The sequence below is a fragment of the Cupressus sempervirens genome, chromosome 4 (assembly GCF_028749045.1).
Source record: "Cupressus sempervirens isolate cs-2001-9-10 chromosome 4, ASM2874904v1, whole genome shotgun sequence".
Lineage (NCBI taxonomy): Eukaryota > Viridiplantae > Streptophyta > Pinopsida > Cupressales > Cupressaceae > Cupressus > Cupressus sempervirens.
Genome location: NC_143121.1, coordinates 377,260,629 through 377,284,566, shown reverse-complemented (window position 1 = coordinate 377,284,566; position 23,938 = coordinate 377,260,629).

Below are 23,938 nucleotides of genomic sequence, written 5' to 3'. Positions count from 1 at the left end.
TCAAATCCAAATGAGGAGTGAAGATGTGGAAAAAACTGCTTTCAAATGTCACTATGGACATTTTGAATTTCTTGTTATGCCATTTGGCCTCACTAATGCACCAGAAAAATTCCAATCTTGTATGAATAAGGTATTCAACCAGCATCTTCGAAAAAAAAAATTGGTATTTTTTGATGATATCTTGATTTATAGTAAAACATGGGAAGAGCATCTAAAGCACATAGACATTGTTTTGGAAATCTTGGAGCAGAAATCCTTCTATGCTAAGCTATCTAAATGTGAGTTTGGTTTGATAGAGATCCTATATTTGGGACATATTATAAGTTCTAAAGCAGTACAAGTTGATCAACAAAAAATCTAGGCAATTTTGGATTGGTCTCCACCCACTAATCTTACATAGTTGAGAGGTTTCTTTGAGTTGTGTAGCTACTATAGGAGATTTGCCAAGGGATTGTCTCAGTCTGCTGCCCCATTGACTTATTTGACAAAGAAAGGAGCTTTTGTTTGGATAGAAGAGGCACAAAAAATATTTGATAAGCTTAAGGAGGTAATGAGTTCATGCCTTGTGCTTGCAATTCTAGATTTCTCTTTACCTTTTTTGGTTGAATTTGATGCTTCTGGAGAAGGTATAGGGGCTTTCCTAACTCAAAGGGGACATCCAATAGCATTTGAGAGTAGAAAATTAAATCAATTAGAGAAAGGTTACTCCATCTATGATAAGAAAATGTTGGCAATCATGCATGCACTTCATAAGTTTAGACAATATTTGGTATGTGGAAGATTCATTGTAAAGAAAGACAATAATAGCCTTAGGTTCTTCTTGAACCAAAGGGATTTGAATGATCATCAACAAAAATGGGTAAGCAAATTGCAAGCTTATGATTTTGATATTGAATACATGAAAGAAAAGAATAATGCGGTTGTTGATGCTCTCTCAAGAAAACCCACTTTGTGTTCCTTAATAGCTATCTCTGTTAATTGGAAAGTCTCCATAATTTTAGATTATGCTAAAGATTCCTTTTCCACCAAGATTTTGGATAAGTTAGTGTATGATAATAGGTACAAGGTTGTTGATGAATTGATTTATTACAAGAATAGGATCTTCTTAGTGCCAGGATCGAAAACTAAGGAGAAAATATTGAGGACCTTTCATGACACACCTTTGGTTGGTCATCAAAGATACTTCAAGACATATAGGGAAATTTGAGAGTAGTTTTCATGGAAGGGTATGAAGGAGGATGTTCTTAAACACATTAAGGAATGTATGGTACGCCAACAAAGAAAGAGTGAGAAAAAATTTCTTGCAGGGTTGTTGCAGCCACTTCCTATTCCTGAACAAAAATGGAAAAGTATTTTCATGGACTTTATCACTGGGTTGTCCAAGGTTCAAGTACTTTCAGATAGAAAAGTACCTATAGCAAGTGATTTTGCCAAGCAAAGCCAAGACATAATAAGGTCCCTTAAGGATAATCTACAACATGCACAAAACCAATAGAAGTTGTATGCTGATAGGAAAAGGACTGAAAGATCTATTGAGGTGGAAGATTTGGTATTTATTAGGTTGCATCCATATAAGCAAAGCACCTTGAAGAGGAGTGAGGTAGAGAAGCTCAAGCCAAGGTTCTATGGGCCTTATAAGATCATCAAGAAGGTAGGAGAGGTAGCTTATGAATTGGAGCTCCCACCAAATAGAAAAATACATAATGTTTTCTATGTATCATGCTTGAAGAAGGTACTAGGCCAGCAAATCATAGTATCTACAAAATTACAACCTCTTGATGATGAAGCGAAATTAGTTTTGATACCAAAAGAGATTTTGGATACAAGAGAGAAAAGATTGAAAAATGAGAGCATTACAGAGCATTTAGTCAAATGGAAAGGATTACCATTGGAGGATGCAACTTGGGAAGGAGCACATATTCTTGAGCATTCCAACCTTCATTTCTTGAGGACAAGCAATATTTGGGAGGGGAGGACTTGTCATGTCCCTATTTCAAATAATTAAAAATAATAATATTTGCTAAGGCAGGCAGGCTCAAAAAGGTAAAGTTTCAAAAAAAAGGGGCTAATCTTTGAAAACCAATGGACTAATAAATGAAAATTATTATTAAAATATATTTTATTAACCCCTCTTGGTCATGAGTTAGGGTTATGCTCTCTTTTAAAAGGATTTGGAGGCATTTTGGGCTCATTCCAGAACTTGATTTTTGCTCATTGCTTTGTTATTCTTTAGAGGCTGCCAAACCTATGGAAAAGGAGACCCAAGGACGGGAGTTTGCAAGTTTCTAAGAAGGTTAAGGATCTGAGTTTAAAGTCATTCCATGTGCAAGCTCAGGTAAAGTTTTCCCTTGTGCTGAATAGTGCAAATTTGTGAGTTTTCGGGTGTGTTTTTTGTAAGAGTTTGGTGTTTTTGGTTGAGTATTCCATATCAGTTTGAGTTTCTACTATATTTCAAACATTTAGATGTTAAAATAGAGCTAAATATATGTATTGGGTCATGGTTATACTTCTATGATAGATTATTAGTGTTTTTGTGGTGTTTCCAAGCTATTATGTGTTATTTTCAGGAGCCCGATGAGCATTGTTTTTGTCATCCATTTAGGAGCTATTGTGTAAATTCTATACAAATCTAGAAATTTTATTTTGTAGGCCGTTATGCTGGTGAAATTTCTATAAAAATGTCCACTTTCAGATTTATTAATAATATGTGAAGCTGTGAAGTTTTTGGCACTATTTCGGGCATACCTGATTTGGGTTTTATTGAGAAATTGGTGGATCTTTGAATATTGGTTGTTTGATTTTAAAAATTTGATTAGAGGCTTTAAATATCATATAAAATCAGAAAGGGGACATTTCAGCCCGATTCTTATGACATAGGCAGGAATTTGGAATGGCCATGAATTTTGCATGCGGTTTTGCCTTGGGGAAAGGCATGGCATATGCTTGGTACCACCAAGCCATGCCTTTATGAACCATTCTTTTCTAAGGCATTTAATCGACAATTTCAAAGATTGTCATGATTTTTATATGGTCGTCCCCATTGAATTTTTTGATGAAACAAAAACCCATTATAGGTCTTACTGTTTTGATTTCAAAAATGTAAATTTTATAGTGTTACTAGTTCATTTGCTATTTTTCCATTATTTATTAATCAAAAGTATCTCTTAAACGTAAAAAAATGGCATTTACTAAAACTTTAATAACTTTTTTATTTTTCATATTTTGTAAATTAATTTTCATGTCATCAATCCTCACACAATTCTTTTAAATTTTTTTTTTAAATAAAAAAAATTGATTAAATTATGGCACCCGTACATGAGACATTTTAGAAATTAGCCTAATCATCAATTAAAAATTAATTTAAAAAATTCATTAAAAAATTCAAGAAAAATATTCTCATCAATCTTTGGTGTGTCAAGTAACTTTGTTTAAAAGGATTCACAAAAAATCATTTAGTTGTGTTAAATTATGGTGTTTGTACACGAGTGTGGTATGGTCCTAAAATAAGCATTTTGAAAAAGTGGTTTTTAAAGATCCATACAAAAAAAAAAAAATCCTATGAGTATACAAATAAATTGCATATTCAAAAAGAAGACCCAGGCACTACATTTTTTATTTGTGAAGTTTTTTTACATTTAATCTCGAAATGGCTCAAAATTTGGCATCAATTGATAAAATATTTCAAAAATAGGAAAAACACCTCCACTTTTTGGCCAAAAGTGAGACCCAACTTCTTACACTGACCCACTTCTCCAACTTTATGCATTAATGATTCATTGGGATTTGATTGAACTTCATCAAAAAGTGTATAAATTACGTCCCTAGATCAATGGCTCTTATACATGTTATTGCTATGGTTTACACCCTAAATGCCAAGTTAAATTCAACAAATTTGTGTAATGTGGAACTACTATTAGGTTTTGGGTGACCTATGGTGAGAATAGATGTCCAAAGAGACCCAACTACCACTAAAAATTTCCTAAACTACTCAAACTTGATGAGAAAAGGGACAAATATTACATGACATGAGAAGACCACTAGTATAGGAGGTGATTTACCAATATTTAAATTTAATAATGGTTGAGATTTTCTCTCTACAAAGTGACAAGGGAATAGCCCAAGACAAAATGAACACAATAGGAAAAAATGAATATTATTGTCAAAAGTGATATACCATTACATTTAGTGCAATGAATATAGAGTCAATGACATGCCCTATGGCTTACAATGTTATCAGATTTTGGAGAAAAACCTTTCTCCCAAACTCCACCAAAAACTACATTTACATTGCAATAAATGACCTTAAGTATCCCGAATGAGGTTTAGGGTTAGGAATACATTATAAAATATGTCATTTGGCATTAGCCGCCAAAATAGAAGGTTATAGAAAACATGTCAAAAGTCAATATAAAGTTAGAAGAATCCAGAAATGGTAGTCCAACTTCTGAGAGGCATAACTTTTGATCTGGGACTTCGATTGGCAAACCATTTGCATTTACAGAAAGCTCTCCATGTGATCTATATCCCCATGGACACTTTTCATGTCCCCTATTTTAAAGGCCCGTACAAGGCCATTTAGTGCCTCAAATCTAACTTTGAAGCATTCTTAGGGGGTCTCCAGACAACTTAAAACTGTAATAAATTTCAAACCATAAAGTTTTTTGACCTGATTCTTTTACTAGAGTGCTTTAAATTATAAGTATAATCATCCCTCCAACTTACACCCTCTAACTCATCATAATTATGACTTAATTACAAAATAACCTATTTTCTACATTGGCGCATATCCCAAGGTGCTCAAAAACTATAGTGGAACTATGAGAGTTGGAATCTCTATTTGACCCAAATGGGTATCCAAAAATAAAAACAAATTAAATACAAATTAACACAAAGCATATTTTTGGGTGATATAAGATTGCCCTTATGTCACTAGATGCTCCTGCATCACAAAGACTCCCTCTCAATAGGAACTTTGATTAGCACAATAATATAGATGATGTAACCTCCCTCTCAAGCTAAATGTCTCCCTCTAAATATGTATCAATTCAGTTCCATGACTGCAAACAATGTTTTTATGTTCAATTATCATGTTATTTATTCTTAATGCAATTTGTAAACAAACCACCTACAAATACCATTAGCCCAAATATCTTTTTCTTTTTAAGACTAGGAAAAACTTCTTGAATGTAGAAGTTCATGGAAGTGGAATATTCAAATGAGAAAACCAACCGGTCATATTCAGAAGCTTGGCTACAGTTACCACATCACAAATCAAAGTTTGAATGTCTTGGATGCCTCCTTGAATCTTCACAAATATAAACCTCTTTTTGTGCCAACTTGTAGCTAGATAATTAATGCTTCTAAGATTTGGAAAGGATGCAAAGACTAAGGCGATTTCATAAGACCCCATAGTTTCCTATACTAGGAAGTCTAATTTCTTGTAACTCCTTGCAACTAGGAGAGATAAAATCTATAATAAATATCAATGCTAAAAGCATACTTTATCCAATAAAATTCATATAGATTAAATAAAAATCGTGATCAACAGATAATAATATGGAAAAATTAACTCTTGATTGACTTCTCAAAATTTCATCTTAATATCTTTCCACCCATCTATTGGATCTTCACCTCACTACTCACACACACCACATCTTGCATTGAGGGCCCATTTGGTTGCTGGAATATAACCGGAATAGGAATAGGAAATTAAAATATGATTTGTATTCTTTGTTTGGTGCATGGAATAGGAATAGGGAATAGGAATACGTATTCTCATTTTAGCCCCAAAATGAGCTTTTGTCCATTCCAAAAAATACCTATAATTGGAATTGCTATTCTTGCATTCATTTTAACTTTCTCAAATTTGATTAAATTTTCAAATCTGCTTTGACCTGGGGTGAGCGTTGGAACTTTGTTTTCAATATTTTCAAATATTTCAGCGATTTTCCAATAGCGCCGATTGCATCTTCAGAAATATTTTCAAATGGCGTCGATTGCAAGTTAACCCTATTCCAATTTAAGCTTGCATAACCAAACAAGGGATAAACAAGATTGGATAGCATTTTTCCATTCCTATTCTTCATTCTCCATTCTCATTCAAATTTTCTATTTTAATTCTCAATTCCTAAGCTTACAACCAAACGGACCCTGATAGTGTTAGTATAAAACTGTAGTCTTTAGCAACCTAATGTAATTATGAATATGTTAGCCTTTAGTTTTCTCGACGAAACATTAAAACTCTTCTTCCTTATTTCCAACCTGCATCTCCATCAATTTAGGAAGGTTAACCGGATTGGCAATACATAGAACTATATCTTTACATAACTCAGATATAGAGCATATAACTTCTATACATCATTGTAAATCTCTTGGAATTTCGTGGCGCACACAACATAGAATCTTAGGTCATTAGTTAGAGAATATCTGATGCACAATATGAAAAAGTGACGTATGGATAAAAAGAATTGTCGTTACAAACGAAGGTTATCATTGACCTATAAAAGAAGATATAGATGCCAATAGTGTAGCCAATAAGATTTATGATGACGCTGGCAAGAAAAATACACACGACTCTCCAAATGTAACATCTACGCATATATGAAGTCTTTGAATTTTCATAGTGCATGAACAAGAGTTCTCGTATTATTTCAAAGTCTCTTTGATCTCATTAGTTTCTGATAAACCATGTTATTCGTATATGAGAACAATGATATGATTTTTACCACTGGATGCTTTCTATGAAAGCGAGGATTTCATGTCTTTCACAGTTCTTTATCGTCTTCAGTAATCTGCATTTTGATGTTGAAACATGATAGTACCCTTGTCTAGCTGCAACTCATAACTGAATCAAGAAAGGCACAGAGACAATATCTATATCCTTCAAGTATTGCCTTTTGTGTGGTACATCCACACTTTAATTTGAAGATCAGATCTCCTCCCTCTCCGCATTAGCCCAAAATTTTGTAATTACTTCAATTCTACATGATACACTCAAATACATTTATTCTACCTTGCTAGTTTGCATGCTCCACCAACACCTCACTCTAAAATATCTCTATAAAAAGTGGTATGTAAAGCTTTCATTATTTCAGCTTAAAATATTTAAGTAGAAAACTCTTAAATGAGAAGATCACAACACTTTCTGCAGTCTGGATTACTCTTCCCAAAGTATTGACTGCTACGAGTTCAATTTCAGCAGATCACTAAGGTTTTCTCCGCATCGACAAAATTTATCGTGGAACTTGTGATTTTTTTGGAGAAACTTGAAACCTTTGTTGAGTGCCTTCTCGGGCACACCTTAATTCATTGACTACCCATGAATGATTCTCCAATAGTTTTATTTGAATTCCCATAGTCATCTGTGCACACCTAATGTCAACTTCACTAAACTCCAACCTCCCATAAGAAATCCCACACTCCTTGTAACTCCTTAGGTGATAGTTCTTGCAACTCCATTTCCATCAAATTTGAAAAATTTGTGCATAGACGGACTTGAAGTTCAAAGATTAAAATTGATCTTTTTTGTGACTTCTTCACATTGTTATTATTCAGTATCCTCATCAGATGAAGATGTGTAATCCATGAGAGACATGGTGGTGAGATGGTTGATGTTGAGATAAGCAGGTGTCTCAATGGTGCAGGGAGGCGTTGGAGAAGAAGAAGTTCGTGTAAAGGTATGGATTAGTGAACTACCACTAGTGGAGCAATAAAGCCTCTTCAAGATGTGAGAAGATCTTCAAATATTGACAAACACACACATGGTTGTTCTCCATCCTCCATCAAAATAGTACCACCATCAAACACCATTTTGTCCTTGATTACACCTCAATCACAAGCTCTTGAAAATATTGTGTCTTTACGAAAAGGAATACACGATGTGAACGCATTTCCCTCTAAATGAATATATAAAATCTCTGCCCTTCCAAAATTGTGCCCTTGACAAATGGAGAAAGCCCTTAAAATTTGAATACTAAATGGACTTCATTTCAAATGACGCACATTATGGCTTTCATAGCCAGACACATAAGATACAATAAGAGAAAGTAATCAGAACCAATGATAAATAGAGCTGGGAGAACTCAATATGAGATAGGAACCAATATTGCAAGAGTAATCATAAAATGATTAGACCAGACTCTTAGCTAAAAATTGTCTAAAAGATAAGAAATCTGAGTAGAAATACAAATCAAATAACTAGATGAACATATTTATATCTTCTATCTAATTAGGTTTTGATACCATTTTAATTTTTTAGTCCAAAATTGAAGCTAAACAATAGTAGACAAAAGTAGAGAAAATAGGCAAAAAATGCACAATAATTATCCTGAAAAAACTTTTCAGCTTGAAGTGCAAAGAACCAGCCAGAACAGAAAAACCTCTCTAATTTTATGCACACAAAGTAATCACGAAAATATATAGAATTGAGAGACTCTTCACACCATAGAGAAGGGTCTCTTCAAATTTCTAAAGCATGGATCTTCACATGACACATGTCTCTATATATAATATTATCTCAAATATTATTATAAAAAATAGAGATAAAGATATCTATAACAACTACAATCTTTAACACCTTGTCCCATTCTTGATAGCAATGGCTTCTCTATTGTGCCTAAGCTTCATTAGAAAGTTACAACTATTGTTTTGTTCTTGTTTGCATCACTATCTCTACTCATTTCATCTTTTATTTAGAGATCATTTCTGAGCCCTATATTAATCTATCATGACATTCATGGCTGTTATAGTTATGCTCTTTGTTCCAAAAAAAAAGACTTTCCATCTCTATGGTTGTCCCATGGATCTTGTCAAGATAATATCTTCCTCTCCTGAAATATTGTCACTCAACCTTATAGAAGTGTTGTCTGTATATCCCTTGTACTATCTTTTCTCACTATTGATTCTATTGGTGCTCCTTGACATCTTCATTGTTACCTTCTCATTGCCACTATTCAAGTTCCATTTAAACAATTGTCAAAATACATCATTGTCCATCATTGGCTATTTTATGCATTTCATCACAATCTTTTAGTGTCATGATACTATGGATTCCACTGCCTTCAAACCCCAAAATAGTGAATGACCGATCATTTGTGTCACATCACTATTGGGCCCTTGTAACATCACTTTGACACATAAACATTATTATGATCTCTTTGACTTGTAATTGACTATTCTTGTCAGTGTGAATTGACTGTCTTTTGGATATACTTAGTAGCATGATCCTTGCAACTTCCTTGTACCTAGAACATTTGTGCCCATGTCACATTAATGTACATTGTCTTTTGTCACTATCAACTATGTCACCTTATCATTTTCTCACATGGGTGACCCTCTCTTTGCATGGTTGTGCCTTATATGTTCTTGATCATTATTGTCATCAGTTGGAAAGCCTCATTTAGTATCTTGATTTATTGGTCTATGTTGTTGTTTTGTTTGATATATTAAAAGCCTCAAATGCTACTATTGGAGAGTACTTGACAAGCTCAAAATTATCAACTTGGAAAATACTTAAATAAAAACTCGAAGAAATCTTGGTAAAAACTCTATAATCTTAGAAATAACTAAAAATTAATATCTTTAAAAGTATCAAATTGTTAATGTAAAATTTAATTACAAATTGTATTACATTAAAATTGATAGCTTGAAAGGGAAAATGAATGGTTTTATAGAGAAAATAACATATGTGAAAAATACTTTAGCCATGTTTTTTGTGCCTATAAAAATGTGAGAGGTAAACTTTTGAGTACTCATCCAACAAAAATATAGAGATTAGTTGCCAACTTGAGGAGTACTCAAAGTATTTGTAAATCATTGTTTTGAGTCTTGACCATTGTCTAGACTACATTTTTATCACATTATCTTTGTTTTTACATTATTGTTTTTACTATCTTATCATTTGTTTAAACAAAATAAGGCATCTCATTAAATAAAATAGTTTGAACTTCATAGTTTACACTTGCTTCTTCACCCTCAATTTGTTTCCTTAATTCATGATGTTCATCATTCTCCTACAACAATTTAGAATTCAATCTTGATCACCATAAACAAGTGTATCCAAAGTTAAAGACTCATTTTTTTCTTCATTTTTTTCCCCAAGGAATATATTAGCCATTTAACTAACTCTTTTTCCAAACTATTAGTTCTCCAAAAAATAATAAAATGATGTCATGGACAAAAAGGTCTAGATGGAAGAAATGGGGCACCTTTGAAAATTCTCTCAAGAGAAGAAGTAGGTGTTTGGGATTGCTTCTCATGAGGTAATGATTTATGTTTCTTCTATGGGCTGATTTGAAATGCAATGAGTTGATTTTACCTTGCATAGCTTTATAATTGTGGCAAAAAATGTTTTCATCTATTGTTTTGATTCTTCCAACTCCTTTTCATATGTATAATTGTGGTAAAAAAAGGTTTTACATATAGTGTCTTGATCAACTTAACATAATAAATATGAAGGTACATGAGATTTTTTCTCATGAAATGGAGGGTGATAAGATACATATTCATTATAAAAAGACATTAATTCATCTAAACACTAGTAAAAATAGTTTATCTTTGAAACTTACTAGCACTTGGGTTGCTTAAACTAGTATATATGTGCTTGGAGTCACCATGGTGTTTGGAAACCCTACCTCTAAAGGCTGATTGCACTAAAAATATTACCAAAACTCTTAGTGGATGATGAACCTCTTTAATTTAGTACCACTAGGCATGTTAGGAACTGTTATCACCAAGCTTTGCACCTCAAATGCCAAGTTAAACTGAGTAAACCAATGTAACATGGGACTGCTCATAGGTTGTAGGTGACCTATGGTGAGAGCAAACTCTAGAGAGGGCTAGTTCTCGTTGAAAGTCTCCTAACCTAAATCCTGATAGGAAAATGGATAAATATTGCATGAAATGCCAAGTTAAACTCAATACACCAATGTAACATGGAACTGTTCTCAAGTTGTAGGTAACCTATAGTGAGAGTAGACTTCTAGAGAGGGTTGGTTCTTGTTGAAAATCTCCTAAGATACTAAATCTTGATATGAAAAGGGATAGAGATTGGACTGAATGAGAAAACTACTAGCTTAGCAGGTGATTCACTAAAACTTTAAATCTAACAAAGGTAACCTAAGTAGCAATATGATTATTTTAAAAGCCTTTTGAATATCACTCAATTATACTAAGGGGGGGTGAATTAGTATAATTACAACCTTTCCAATTTAAAATTTTTATCCAAAAAAAATCATATACTGAGATAAAAAGTATGCACATGAACATGATGACACAAAGATTTATGTGGAAATTAAATGTAGGAGAAAATTATTTCTTTATATAAAAATTTGTTCTTTTACAATGTTTGGTAGGCTCCAACTTACTAAAGGCTCCAAACCCTAATTTTATGAGCACTAACTCACTGAAAGTTCCAATTCCCACACTTCACATGCACCAACCTACTAGAAGCACTAATCCCCAATGTACTCTTCATGAGCACCAACTTACCATGCACAAACTTCTTTTCCACCTTGACTATGTTTCTTACCACAACTGATGATGGACACTTAATTCAATTTCTTCAATCTAAATATATAGTCAATTATCTCCTTAGTTGATTAATTTTCTCTATGCACTTTTTCTCTCTTCTATATTAAACATAATCTTCCCTCTATATTACCATCTTTTGCATTTGTTGACTTCTCATGTGTTGTAGTATTGCAAGTTTTTCCATTCACCATATTATCAAGATTCCTCAATAATTATTATCACTACTACTAATGTGCACTTTTGTCTTTAGTAATTTTTACTACAATTTATTTACTCGGGCCTTCAAAAATTAGTATCATTGTTGTACATGCTTTCACTCAATGCATCATGATTGTCATCAGCTCTGAAGACTAAAAACATTGTTCTTGATTATATCTGTCCACATCCATAATGATAATAATAAAATTTCTATCCTCTGTATTATTTCTACCACCATCCTTGCATCATTTTCTTCATTTTTTTCTATTTGTTGCAAACCATTACTTGTTGCTACTTGCAATCAATCATTAACATGAACTCCACATATTGTCATAGTACATAGTCTTCTCCAATTTTTGCATTGGCTCTTAGAAGTAGGATTCACACATCATCTCCAAGTTTGAATGTTTCTTTTATGTCACTTCTTGTAACATATTATTGTTTGGTTCTTTCATGACAGTTATTGTAAATCCTTTCAATCCAGAGGATATGATTATATCATTTCTTATTAATATATTTTCTTTATTTTATTGAGCTTTCTCTAAAGTATATCAGGATACACATGATATCTTCTCTTTGTGTTATCACTCAGTCCCCAATTATCATTGTTCTTCCATAATGAATCATTATCTATATTATGTTATTAAGGTTTACATAACTCCATATGTTGGTTGGAAACTTGTGACACCTATATATTTGTCATCTGGTTTCCACATAATCCCCCCATTACAATTGGGGACCCCCTCTTTTGTGTTGGTAAGTAGGAGTAGTTTTCTTAGGCGATTTTGGTTGGTAGCATTTTTTTTCAAGTCTCCAAGTCTAGAATGAGTTTGGGAAATTTTGGCTCCTTGGGAAGAAAATTTTGATCTCGAGTTTGTGGAAGTATTTTGGTGCCACTTAGGGAATTTTAGTGGTCTATCTCCAAGTAGAAAGTGGAATTTTTGGTTCAAAAGGAATGGGTTTCTATGTTGGTAAAGGGGATGAAGTTTGTGAGAGAACCAAGTTTTGGTGAAAATTTCAGATCTTTTAAAATCTCCCCTTTGGTGAAAATTTTGGATCTTTAGAAATATTCCCCTTGGTAGAAATTTTGCATCTTTCAAAATCTCCTCCTTGGTAGAAATTTCCCATCTTCTAGAAAATTTCCAATCTTCTAAAATCTCCCCTTTTGGTGGAAATTTTAGATTTTTTGAAATCTACCACTTGGTGGAAATGTTGGATCTTCCATTTAATCTCCCTTTTGGTGGAAATTTTGTATCTTTTGAGATCTCCCCATTTGCAAAACTTTCAGATCTTCTAAAATATCCACCTTGGTCAAAATTTAGCATCTTTTGAAATCTCTCCTTTGCATGGAAATTTTTGAACTTTTGAAATATCCCCACTCCTCATTTCTCTCCAAAAATATTTACACTTAGGCCTTTATTCAGTGGCAACTCAAGCATTGCAAATGTAGAATGACAAGTGGAAGAAATTGATAATTTCTTCCAAAGGAGTTTCCTTTAGTGGAAATTCTACATCTCCTAAAATTTTCCCCACATTGAGTCTCCCAACTTTTTCCATCATCTAAGGCATTAGAAAATTGGTTGGAGTGAATGTTAGAATGAAGAAACCTTAAGAACACCAAATCTTGGTGGAAATTTTGGATCTTCTAAAATCTCCCCCCTTGGTGGAAATTTTGCATCTTCCAAAATTTCCATCATCTATTCCCATCTATTACCAAGCGCTAAAATTGTTCAACACAAAATAGTTTGCCTCCTAAAAGTGAAAATTCAAGATTGATGGTGTAAAGGTGACTCTACCTCCAAGGGTGATGATGTTTTTTTTGCAATCAAATTTAAAAATATGAGTGTTTCACCAATAAAATTCTTAACTTTGGACGAGCTAAAAGAGAAATCTAAATTACTTCAAGACTAATTGAATGGACATAGTTGCAAGAGAAATGAATTTTAATGCAAAATGGGATGAATCTTGTTTATTGATGTGATTTTACTTTTTTAGATTTCTCACAAACTTAATGCTTTCTCCTTTATTTTGGAAGGTGAATTCGAAAAGAAGGGATGGATTGAACTTCATTCTAATAAAATTATAGCATTTTTGGTGCATGTACCCTCCATTATCACACCAATGAGAAGGAGAAGCTAGAGGGAAAGGTGATGGTCAATGCTTCAAGACCTAAAGTGGATACTACATGAGAATGGCTCAATCTCGAGGACTCAAGTGAGGAGGAAGGATTCATGATCAAGCTATCAACCTAAAAACTCAAGTTAGAGTCAAGAGGAAATTTAGGAAATCTTAGAAGATCCAACTACATGAGGACATCTTCAAGTACAAGTAAGAAAGATCAAGTTCATGCATTCACAAAATGCAAATGATTCAAGTCAATTCCATCAAGAAATTTCAAAAGATGGAGAAAATAAAAAATGTTGGGGATACTCTACATGCCAAGGCCCCAAGCACAAGATAAGGATGATGAGGTGGCAATTATTTGCCTCCTCTAATTAGAAAATTTTAGTTTCAGACACAGTCAATCACAATGCACAAAGTATCCCATTTTAACATTGGATATCAAAATAATTGTAATTTTATTATTGGGCCATACATTGACACCTTCATGTAATTGATTGTAAACACTAGTACAAAAACAACAATATATTACTAAATAAACTACTAAAAATTGTAGATATGTCACTAATTTTGATCACATTACCAATGGTAGTTTATTGCCAGACATTTATCTCCCAACCAAATTTATGACTAAACTATTTTAATCATTGATTAAGTCATTTATTGTTGTTAGCTAGTAGTTTATTTGGTAGTTTATGTGGTTATTTTGGTAGTATATCTTGTAGTTTATTTGGTAGTTGATTTGATAGTTTATTTAACAGTTTATTTGGTAATATATTTGGTAGTTTATGTGGTAATTTTGGTAGTATATCTAGCAGTTTATTTGGTAGTTTATTTGATAGTTTATTTAGCAATTTATTTGGTAGTATATTTGGTAGCATGTTTGATAGTATATTTGGTAGTTTATTTTGCAGTATATTTGGTATTTTATTTGGTAGTTTATTAATCATATTAGGGTAGGGTGGAATCGAACCACCATCCTCCTACTTGTAAAGCAAGTGCTCTTACATTGAGCTAGTACCCTTTAAAGAATATTGATGTTATTAAATGCATAATATAAAGAATAAGAGAATTTTTCCATTATCAAATTCATTACATGTGACTTGTTCCCCTTACTATAATAAAGTTATGGGAAAAAGAAAAAGAAACCTTAATAGTAGTACTTAAGTGTAAAAAACCAACCATTTCATTTCATAACCAACAACACTGCCCAGATTCTGAAATAGTGTATTTAGTAAACTATTAAGTGTTTATGTAGATGATCTTAATGGCATCACCTTCTTTCCTAAATACTAGTCACACATTTGTTAGCCTAGCATTCTTTCTTGATCACTGTTATGGTGGTCATATTCTTCCAAATGACATCTTAGAGGTACAAATACAAATACAATGCTTCTTATTTTATAAAGTCATGACTTAAAAAATAATTACATAACTAATTTGAAATCCTTCCACACAATCTTCAACTAGTTCAATTCTAGGTGGAATAATAGACAAACACATAAAACACCCAACATAAATTTGATCAATAGCAATCATGAGGTTATGTAAGAGGAATGGTATGAAAAAAAGGAATCTTTAATATGGGTATGTGCAGGATCATGGTCAACCAAACTATGCCCTTAAGTGGCAATAAAAAATTAGAAAATTAGGGTTATGTCAAATTGATGTGCAATTTTCTACTTATTATTAACTTATATCAAAAAGTTGAGAGAAAAGAATCTCTAGAAAATTGAATCTAGTTTCTAAACTACTAGGACTTATCTCAAAAAAATTAAAATTAATTGGTCAAAATTATTAATTTTAATGCAATATTACAAAATTTTCAAAACAAAAATAAGAAGTAGACATATGTCTGACCACCTTAATCAAAATCAAATGATAATTTTTTTAATAATATTCTAGATATAAGTAGTAGACTCATGTCTAGATGTGACACATATTTTTGGGTATTTTTATTCTAAATAAATAATTATTAATTAATTTTTTACTTCAGTATTTTTTGAATTAAAAAACTCCTGTGTTTGACCACCTTGACTAATTCAAAACTCCATAAAATTCAAATTTTCATTATTTTTCCTTATAGTAGAAGAAACATAGAATGTGATGCATCTTTTGGATTTAAAAAATGTTGTGCCATTTGAAAGTTATAGTCATTTTTCAAGTAGTGTGTCAGTCAACACTTTATACGTAACTCCATTAGAAAATAAGTAATAATTACTTAGTTAACTCATAATTTGACAAACCTTACATTTATGGAAAGATAAGAACATTCTTAAGAAACCCTTTTCATTTCATCAAATTTTGGTGAAAAAAAGGTCATTAGCTACATGTTTGAAGTAAAAATCACATAAAAACAAGCCAAAAGCACATTTTTAGGATTTTTTAAAGTTGACCATATAGGTTTGGTATGAAAAATATAGTAGACCTTGTAAAGATATTTTTTGTTTTCATTCAGTATCAAGATGGGTGGGAAAAAAGTTGGAATAGATTTTGAAATGGTTTGAGATATTTTAGAACTACAGATTTTTCAGATTGCCACTTTTTGGTACACCATGATCCTACACATACCCTTATCTTACAAACACAAAATGTGGGACAGGGTTCCAAGACCTCTTTAAGACACATCTAAACAATTCCCTTTGACACAAATCATGTTTCAATCATTCAAAAAAAAATCTTATTGTCCACAATGATTAAGGGGTAGAGGGTTGCGTAGGGGCACCCACCTCCATCTTGTATAAATATCTCAAGCTATGAGTGACACTTTCTTATCTATTGATAGCTAAATGTGGATTCTTGGTTGACAAAGTAGAAAATTTATGCTTAATTGTATACCCTTATAGAATATTCAAATAGGAATACAATGCTTATTTGACTCATACTAAAACTCTTTATAACACATGAGTTGCAGGTGTTCAACTTGGTTATGAACCATTTCAACACTTACTCTTTAAGGAAAAAATAAAGTTTGATGACCAATCACATTAAGTATATGTTACAATCCAAACATTTTACCACCCAATGCTTTAGTAAATACATCAGCCATGTTGTCATTTTTTAACAACATTACAACTCTTTCTTTTTAAGGTGCGGCTTCTCCTATAGAACAATGCGATTGAATGTGCTTTAATATTTCATAATAGACTAGATGTTTTTCTTAGATTGAGCTTTGATTTTAATAGTTAAATGAAGTTGGTATCCTCATAGCCTAAAGAATACATCTTAGCTAGGTATCTTTGCAGATAGCCCTTAAAAATGTTTCATAAATGTCTTTAATAACTTATAAGAAATAGTGTCCAAATGACCTTGTGCAAAGCTTCAATCCATGACGTTGTCCGTTAATGGATTGATATTTTCTTTTGTACTATTGGTCACTTCATTTTATGTGCATCTATAAATTTGCAAGGGCATTGTGATAGCTTCAAAGATTTGTTAATAATTTAATCATTTGACAATCAAGAACAAGCACATGACTCTATAGTAGACGATGGTATTTAATATTATAATATATAACTATTTTGTTTTTAACAATATATTATTTGTAATTTTGTACTATTCATTTTTAGTAATTTTATTACCATATTACTTCCTTGCTTTCATGTTTTGATTACTGCCTTCAAATAAATATCCCTCAACCATTCACCACATCATTGTACAATAAAGATGGAGATGGAAGGATAGAACTACTATTCACTTTACACATCCTATCCTTCATTGCCATGGGAGTAAAATTACAAGTGAAATTTTGATATTTTTGTTTGTTTTTTCCTATGTAGTACCTGTAGGAAATGAGGGATCTAGTTGGTGCAGTTTAGTTCATTAGTAATGTAATGTTGATAAAATGAGAGTATTTTTTCTTTACTTGTCAGTCTATGTGAAAGTATGTGAATATGCTCTAATTTATTGTGATGTAATTAGTGTGGAGACTATCACCGTAGGAGATAATAAGATTGGTATTAAGACAAGTATTTTTGAAAGAAGGCAATATCATGTAACATGTTGTGCTACTATGCTAATGAATTAAAAGAGGACTTCTTTCCAAGGATCGATCAGGTTAGTTGTTCAATATTTTGTTTATTATTTTAGGTTTCTTGAATTGGAGCAAAAATTCTCTCGGTAAGATCCATGTACTAATAGTAGATATACTCCCTTATGTACAGGTTTCCCCAATGTTGGTTCCACTTCTAAAATTTTACTTCCATGAAAAATTTCACAAAGCTGTTATTTTAGGTATCAAGTACTTAACTTTTCTGGACTTAAAACAACATCTTTCTCTGTTCATGGTTTTGATGCTAGATCTGTTTGTTTTTAAATTCAACAATGCCAAAATTATTGCAGTCTGCCAAACTAGCTGTAGAGAAGGGACGAGCATAGGGAAGGGATCAAACCTATATTAAACAACTATCGGATTACATTCTACCTACTTTGGTTGAAGCTCAGCACAAGGTCATTTGGACATTTCATACATTGAAGTTTTCTAGTACTTTTACCATTACATGACTAAAATGAAATATAAAATATAAATAAATATCTAAATATGAATTATGATGTACATGAAACTATTAACTTAATAAGAATGGAACTATAGAGACCCACACCACATTGAATAGTTCCAATAGAAATAACATTGAATGGTATTGTTGCTTACAATCCTAATAGATTATTCACAAAGGAAATTTATACCAAGAATCTGTTACACTTTTGAGTGCCTGAATAGAAAAGCTTGTCACATTGGAATTTTTACTCATAGGATATGTACAAAGAAAAGACACCTTAACATTAACCCCTAGAACAACTATTCCTATGGTAGATATATTTAGAGATTTAACAATACCACCCAAAAAAATTGACACAATGATAGCTAATACTGATTTTTATTAATCATCAATTTTGTATGCATTCTCAAAGCTCAGCTCCCCAAAATCTTTTCCAACCAATGACTTTTTTAGTAGGTAGTGTAATTGCATCCAACTCCTCACCTCTTTAAGACAACAAAATCCATATATTTTACAAAGCAATAAAGCATAAAGAGTAATTGAAAAGCCACAACTTAAAGATTAAGATGAAATAAAAATCTACAATGAGTACATCAAGAGAAGAAACATATAACATTTACTAATCTATCACCCAATAGAATTTCACAAGTACCTAACAAAAGGGTCAAATTTTTAAAGTTCCTTAGTGGCTTAAATAATTGATGTTCATAATGGCTTGAAGTTTAGCATGGTTATTACTGCTTTAGAAGTCTACTTAAAGCAGCTAAGATTTTTATAATAGTCTCACAAATTACTAAATAAAAAATAATCAAAAAATCAACTTGACAATTTTCTATTTAGAATAGGTTTAGTTTCAGCTATTTCTATTTTGTCTCTTATTCATAAATTTGGGAAGTAGATTTGAGAAGATTTTATACAGATGGCATGTCATAAGCATCAGCAACTAAATAAATATACTACTCATAATTTCTAGCCAATAACATGTTTCTTGTGTGCAACGAATGGATTATTCTATGAGCATAACTTGACATGCAATCTAAAAGACAATATATTCATAATTTTCAAAGAAGCGTGTACTTCTGATATGGTTGCTTATTTTGTCTTTGTTAATATAGTTTCAAATTTGAAGAAACATTTTTATTTGTATTTTAATATACTACTTATAATTACTAGCCAATAACATGTTTTTTGTGTGCAACGAATGGATTATTCTATGAGCATAACTTGACATGCAATCTAAAAGATAATATATTCATAATTTTAGAAGCGTGTACTTCTTATATGGTTGATTATTTTGTCTTTGTTAATATAGTTTCAAATTTGAAGAAACATTTTTATTGGTATTTTACTCAAGAAGATGTTGAGAAATTTGTTTGTAGTTACAAACTATGCATCATAACAAAGCCTCATGATTTGAATTGGGACTGTATCAACCACCTACACTTGCATCATGTCCATGGAGACTTACACTTCCATCATGTTCATGGAGATAATTTTAATGGAATTTTTTGGTGAGATGCTAATGATATTATTTCTTTGTAGAGGCTAATGAATTTATTGAGATGAGTATCTTTATTAGATGAAAGAAGAGTAGTTAAACTATATTCTTTGTCAGTACATAGATTCACTTTAATTTTCCTCAAAGATTCATATCTTCCAACTATAAATAAATTAATATGTGTTATTAACTAAATAATATTATAGATCATTAAATAGATTTTAATTTGGATATTATCTCTATCTAATAATAAATTTATATAAAAAATCTCAATTTTAAATAAAATATAATAATTAAATTAAGTGTATATAGATATATAATCTAACTAGCCTTTGTAACTTAATCAACATTTAATTTATGAAGTAATTCTCACTCTATTTCTAACTACACTAATTTAGTTCTTAACTAAATAAAATCAATCTTAGTCTCATTCTAAATTAAGAAAAATCAATACTCTATAATATCTTAACAAACTAACAGTAAAATTATCCATTCATCTAAATCCTTTTTTCCTCTAAAATAATTTAACACTAATATCCTAAGATAATGTGATAAATAACACCTTATTTGAAAAATATATAATATCTCATGAATGGAATCATAAAGAAAGAAAGGCTGCGAGTTTATTTAGAAAGAAGAAATAAAGATTTCGTAGGATTTATAGAAAGTGGCCATAATTCTAAACTTGGATTATATGGTTTAGCTTCTACGTGAATAAGAAATAACCCTTGTCCAAAATCAATATTCAATTCTGTAGAAAATTGTATGAGCCTATGCTTTCCCAGTACAATCTTATATATTGCTCTAGTTATGCTCACATAGGCACTCGCATATCTTGGGATTAATAAGGATATCACATAAAAATATTCTGATTTTTTTTTGACTCATTATCTCACCTATTATAGCTTTACTAATACGATTTTTAGTAGTCTTTCTCTACAAAACCTTTATTCTCACAAGAAAATCTAAATCAATTCATTTTTATTTTGTCTTTCATAGCTAGAAAGAACAACTATTTTTAAACAGCATGAATCTTAGTGTATTTTGAACATAGGTTTATCTTTATAGGAGAGTAATATGACTCTTGACCATTCTGTAAGATAATTTATTTTTAAGATATGATTTCTTAGTCTAATCAATCTTATTGTTTCCTCAAACAAATTGAAGAGAGGGATTGTATGGTCATGAAGAATATTTCAAATAACAAATAGAGAGTGGTTTGAACTATACCAGGGTAAACTTTAAGAAAGCCACTTTCAAATAAAGAAATAAAATATTGGTGAATCTCTCATTATCTTAAAAAAACAAAATTATTTCTATTGGCGAATCTCTCAATTATTTATTCTAAATATGATTAATATTGGCGATTATTTTTTAAATCATAATTATTTTTATATAAAATATTGACGAATCTCAATAATAATAGGAAGTTCATTAATCACCATGGAATATTACAAATCAAAATTGAACATTTTTTTACTTTGTGGAATATTATGAGAATCATTAGATATAGTTTAAATGAATAGTGAAAAAAATAAATATTAGTGATATATCCCTAAAGTAACTAATAATTATGATAATTATTGTTTAGTTCAATTTAATTTCTTCAATAATATATTATATTTAGGTAACTCAAATCTATTCATGTAACAAATATTGTGATGAATATTTGAGTTTAAATTTTTGAATAAAATAAATTATGGAGCGATTTTAAATATTCTATAACTGAATTTTATAAAACTATGGCGATTTAGGTTGTATCAAATCTTAAATTATTAGCCAAATTACTAGCCAAAAAATTCTGAAATTAGCCAATTTACGAATATTAGCCACTAAATTATACCCTAAACCATACTAAGAAAAAATTTCTTGAATAGAGTATGGTAATAATCCTCACGTGTCTTGTCAAGACTTAATGTTTACCTTACAGAACTCTTGTTTAAGATATGTACTCTATTTATTTTCTTTCCAATTTATGATTTCATCTTTACCACTATGATTGACAAGAAAGATAACATAAATTAAAAATACACATCCGTTATCATTTATGTTTGGTTTAATTGATTCTTCATTCAACATTAGTATCATTTAAATACACGTAATCTAAATCAGCAATACATGAAAGCTCCTATGAATTTATTGGAACACAGGCTGTGATGTGTATATATGTTGTCTCTAAAATAAAATTTGATCTTTATATTAACCAAGGATCCTTAAATCTATTTTGAAAATGAACTCTCTATTTTTTTCAAGATTTTAGGTCTATTTGTTATCTTAGTATCCTGCCCTCATGTTATCTTACTATTTCCTCAAACAAGTCATTACTAGATTTAACAACTACAGAACAAAAGAAGTTGGGTCAAGCCCACAAAATCCATAGGAGACCCAAATAGAAGTATGTAATGTTGTAAATAAGTGATCAATTTTCATAGAAATGACACCAGCAAAGATACCCATATGTAGGAAAAGAATGTCAAATACATAGATGGATGGAATTAGTTACCATAGATCCACTAGATTTTATTGTCAGAAATAGAATGCCCTAGTTTCCAATCAGAGGACCCTTGTAATTTAGGCAGAAATAGACATAAAAACCCTCGCTACCAAGGAAATAAAGATGTCGGAATATATCTAGAGAATATGCTAACTCAAACTAAACTATAGAAAAAATTGATGAAATAAAGAAGCATGCATTTTTATTTCAAATATACAAAAGATCGCCAAATTATAACAAAGCTTTTATATATAAGATATAAATTAGCATTAGAAAGTCTCGAGAAACCCTTATGATTATATATATAAAAAGGCTCTCTTCCGAGTGCTTGAGAAATGAACACAATTTTATGTGAAACAAATCTATGGTTTATTTATGAAAAAACCATATGAGGAAATGCATGGTAAAGCATTAAGAAGCTTCACTACTGACTATGAGCTACAAATATACATGTATCTTTAGAAAAAACACAGAAAGAAAACAAAAATGATAAAGAGCACGCTTTTTTATATATGAAAAATTTGGGGTTGGTAAGGAGAGGGTAGAAGAAAACAATAACATTTCCAACCTAGTCTCAACACAGGATTATCAACAGGAAAAATAAAAATGAGATCATACCAGTTAAAAATGAAGTCTGCAAACAAAATTTTGGCTATTGTGCCGAATTTCCACCTTTCTCCTATAAATTCTACCTCCAATGCTAACAGAATGCTTAAAGGGCAGACCAAATATTTAAAAAATTAGGGCAAAATAGGGTGTCTCAAGAATCCACGTATTTTGGCTTTATTATTTATCCAATCTTCTTAAAGAAGAAATACATTGGTGAGAGCTTATTTTAGGTTTAGTGTTTTATGAATAATAATAAAATGTCTTATACTTGATATTCATCTTTATTAATTGGCTCTTTTTTTCTTTCTAAAAATTAAAATAGAATGTGAGTTATATGTCAATTAATATTTATTATATATATTATATGGTAAAATATAAATTTAAAGTAAAAATATATTTATTTATGTTGTTTTTTTTATTGAATTTAAATAATGTAAATTTAATAATTATTATATGAGAAATTTTTGTAAGTCATTATAATTATTAAATCATAATGTAAAGATTATCATTAAAGCTTCATCTTGTAAGGAGGTAAGGTTAACAATTTAATTTGATATATTATTTTTTTACTTAATAGAAATTATTTGTTGAGATTATAACATATTTAATTGACGACAAATCTTTTTGATATGCAAGTACTTGGAGTTCTCTTTTGAGTGCATGGAGGGTTTTGATTTAATTTTTCGATAGTTGATTCGTCGATTTTGAGGAGTTTGAGTCTAGATTGAGGTGATTTTGAGTTCATTTCTAATTCAATATCAATTGACAGGACATTCGAGGAAGTTAATTAATAATAATGTATTAATAGGACAAAAACTCTATTAGAGAGTAATAAAATTTATTAAAAATGTTAAAGAACATAGTAATATGATAAAAAAAATCATTGATCATCCATTTAGTTATTTGTTTTTGTGACCAATTATTAGTGACCAATTGTATAGTCATTTATTTGATCTTTTATACTCATAAATTGAAAAATCTTACTAAAAT